The sequence below is a fragment of the Arachis hypogaea genome, chromosome 14 (genome assembly GCF_003086295.3).
Source record: "Arachis hypogaea cultivar Tifrunner chromosome 14, arahy.Tifrunner.gnm2.J5K5, whole genome shotgun sequence".
NCBI classification, from domain to species: Eukaryota; Viridiplantae; Streptophyta; class Magnoliopsida; order Fabales; family Fabaceae; genus Arachis; species Arachis hypogaea.
This window is the reverse complement of record NC_092049.1, coordinates 106,077,644-106,081,303: the sequence shown is the minus strand read 5'-3', so window position 1 is coordinate 106,081,303 and position 3,660 is coordinate 106,077,644. Positions and strand designations below refer to the sequence as shown.

Below are 3,660 nucleotides of genomic sequence, written 5' to 3'. Positions count from 1 at the left end.
CTTCAGAATTTTTAAGAATGAATTCTAGAGTTTCATCATGATCTGTTGAAGCCTGGCTGGCTGTCAAGCCATGTCTAAATTTTTTGGACCGAGGCTTCCACTTATCATTGCAAGAGCCTTTTGATTCCCATCAATTTGGCTGTTGTATGTAATGCTCTACTGAAGCTTGGCTGACCATTGGCCATGTCTAATCTTTTGGACCGAAGCTTTCACATGAAGCTTGGCTGGCTATAAAGCCATGTCTAAATTTTTGGACCGAAGCTTTAGACTAACATTGCATGATTCCTGGAATTCTTATTAAAAATTTTGGATTTTTTTTATTTTCTTTTCCTAATTAATTTTCGAAAAATACCAAAAAAATTAATAAAATCATAAAAACCAAAAATATTTTGTGTTTCTTGTTTGAGTCCAGTGTCAAATTTTAAGTTTGGTGTCAATTGCATCTTTTTAATTTTTCTTTAAAATTTTCGAAAATACATGCATGTGTTCTTCATGATCTTTAAGTTGTTCTTGATGATTGTCTTTGTTTATTCTTGTGATTTTCTTGTTTTGTGTTTGTTGTTGTTTTTCATATGCATTTTCAATTTGTTAGCATCTCAACATTAAAAATTTTTAAGTTTGGTGTCTTGCATGTCTTTCTTTTCTTAAAAATTTTCAAAAATAAGTTCTTGGTGTTCATCTTGATCTTCAAAGTGTTCTTGGTGTTCATCTTGACATTCAAAGTGTTCTTGCACATTTCTCTTGTTTTGATTCATAATCTTTATGTCTTGTGCCATTTTTGTATTTTTCTCTCTCCTCATAAAAATTCAAAAATAAAAAATATATCTTTCCCTTATTTCACTCATAAATTTCGAAATTTTGGATTGACTTAGTCAAAAATCTTTATGTCTTTCATGTTTTTCGAAAATTTTAAAAAATTTATTTTCAAAATCTTTTTCTTATTTTTATTTCATAATTTTCGAAAACTTTACTAACAATTAATGTTTTAATTCAAAATTTCAAGTTGTTACTTGCCTATTTAGAAAGGTTCAATCTTTAAATTCTAAAATCATATCTTTTAGTTTCGTGTTAGTCAAGTAATCAACTTTAATTTCAAAATTCAAATCTTTCTCAAAATAAACTTAATCATATCTCTTCAAAATTTGATTTCAAAATATTTTCTAACTTCTTATCTTTTCAAAAACTGATTTTCAAATCTTTTTCAATTAACCACTTAACTTTTTGTTTGTTTTTTAAAATTCTTACCTTTTTCAAAACCATCTAACTACTTTTCTCTCTCTAATTTTCGAAAATCATTAACTTCTTTTTCAAAATTCTTTTTAATTAACTAATTGTTTTAAATTTTAATTTCATTCTACTTCTTCTAAAAATTTCAAATTCTAACTAATAATTAAAATAAAAACAAAAATATTTTTAATTATTTCAAAAACTCTCTCTCTCTCTCTCTCTCTCTCTCTCTCTCTCTCTCTCTTATCTATTTCTATTTATTTACTTGATTACTAACACTTCTCATCTTATAATTCGAACCCTCTCTCCCTCTGTGTTCGAATTCTTCATCTCTTCTCTCTACATCATTCTTCTATTCTTCTCTTCTTCTACTCACATAAAGGAATCTCTATACTGTGACATAGAGGATTCCTCTTCTTCTCTGTTCTCTTCTTTTTCATATGAGCAGGAACAAGGATAAGAACGTTCTTGTTGAAGCTGATCTCGAACCTGAAAGGACTCTAAAGAGGAAGCTAAAAGAAGCTAAAGCACAACTCTCTGAAGAGGACCTGACAGAAATTTTCGAAAAAGAAGAAGACATGGCAGCCAAAAATAACAATAATAGTGGAGATGCAAGGAAGATGCTTGGTGACTTTATTGCACCCTCTTCTGACTTCTGTGGAAGGAGCATCTCAATTCCTGCAATTGGAGCAAACAACTTTGAGCTTAAGCCTCAATTAGTTTCTCTAATGTAGCAGAATTGCAAGTTTCATGGACTTTCATTAGAAGATCCTCATCAGTTTTTAGTTGAATTCTTGTAAATCTGTGACACTGTTAAGACCAATGGGGTTAATCTCGAGGTCTACAGACTTATGCTTTTCCCCTTTGCTGTAAGAGACAGAGCTAGGACATGGTTGGACTCACAACCTAAAGAAAGCCTGAACTCTTGGGAAAAGCTGGTCAATGCCTTCTTGGCCAAATTCTTTCCACCTCAAAAGTTGAGTAAGCTTAGAGTGGAAGTCCAAACCTTCAGACAGAAGGAAGGTGAATCCCTCTATGAAGCTTGGGAAAGATACAAGCAATTGATCAGAAGGTGTCTTTCTGGCATGCTTTCAGAATGGAGCATCATATGTATATTCTATGATGGTTTGTCTGAATTATCCAAAATGTCATTGGACAACTCTGCTGGTGGATCTCTTCATCTGAAGAAGACGCCTGAAGAAGCCCAGGAACTCATTGAAATGGTTGCAAATAACCAGTTCATGTACACTTCTGAAAGGAATCCTGTGAATAATGGGACAACTCAGAAGAAAGGAATTCTTGAGATTGATACTCTGAATGCCATATTGGCTCAAAATAACATATTGACTTAGCAAGTCAATATGATTTCTCAGAGTCTGACTGGAATGCAAGCTGCATCCGTCAGTACTAAGGAAGCCTCCTCTGAAGGAGAAGCCTATGACGCTGAGAATCCTGGAATGGAAGAAGTGAATTACATGGGAGATTCCTATGGAAACACTTACAATCCTTCATGAAGGAATCATCCTAATCTCTCATGAAATGATCAACAGAAGCCTAATCAAGGCTTCCATAATAATAATGGTGGAAGAAATAGGTTTGGCAATAGCAAACCTTTTCCATCATCTTCTCAGCAACAGACAGAGAATTCTAAGTAGAGCCACTCTGACTTAGCAACTGTAGTCTCTGATCTATCTAAGACCACTCTCAGTTTCATGACTGAAGCAAGGTCCTCCATTAAAAATTTGGAGTCACAAGTGGGTCAGCTGAATAAAAGAGTTACTGAACTCTCTCCTAGTACTCTCCCAAGCAATACAGAAGAGAATTCAAAGAGAGAGTGCAAGGCCATCTACACGTCCAACATGGCCGAACCTGTAGAGGAGAGAAATGCAGTGATTTCTAGTGAGGAAGACCTCAATGGACGTCCACTGGCCACTAAGGAGTTCCCCAATGAGGAACCTAAGGAATCTGAGGCTCATATAGAGACCATTGAGATTCCACTGAATCTACTATTACCCTTCATGAGCTCTTATGAGTATTCTTCCTCAAAAGAGGATGAAGATATTATTGAAGAGCAAGTTGCTCAGTATCTATGAGCAATCATGAAGCTGAATGCCAAGCTATTTGGTAATGAGACTTGGGAGGATGAACCTCCATTGCTCATCAATGAACTGAATGATCTGGTTCAACTGAAATTACCTCAGAAGAAACAGGATCCTGAAAAGTTCTTAATACCTTGTACCATAGGCACCATGACCTTTGAGAAGGCTCTGTGTGACCTGGGGTCAGGGATAAACCTCATGCCCCTCTCTGTAATGGAGAAACTAGGAATCTTTGAGGTGCAAGCTGCAAGAATCTCACTAGAGATGGCAGACAATTCAAAGAAACAAGCTTATGGACTTGTAGAGGATGTCTTGGTGAAGGTTGAAGGCCTGT

The 3,660-nt window shown here is 35.0% G+C and overlaps 1 non-coding gene across 1 annotated transcript; it reads right to left on the bottom strand.

Moving 5' to 3' along the window:
- Positions 1-2,210: 2,210 nt before the first annotated feature.
- On the bottom strand, positions 2,211-2,314 carry LOC112745983 (small nucleolar RNA R71). The gene has a single exon (XR_003173885.1). It is a non-coding gene; the product is annotated as a small nucleolar RNA R71 (small nucleolar RNA).
- Between the last annotated feature and the right edge of the window lie 1,346 nt (positions 2,315-3,660).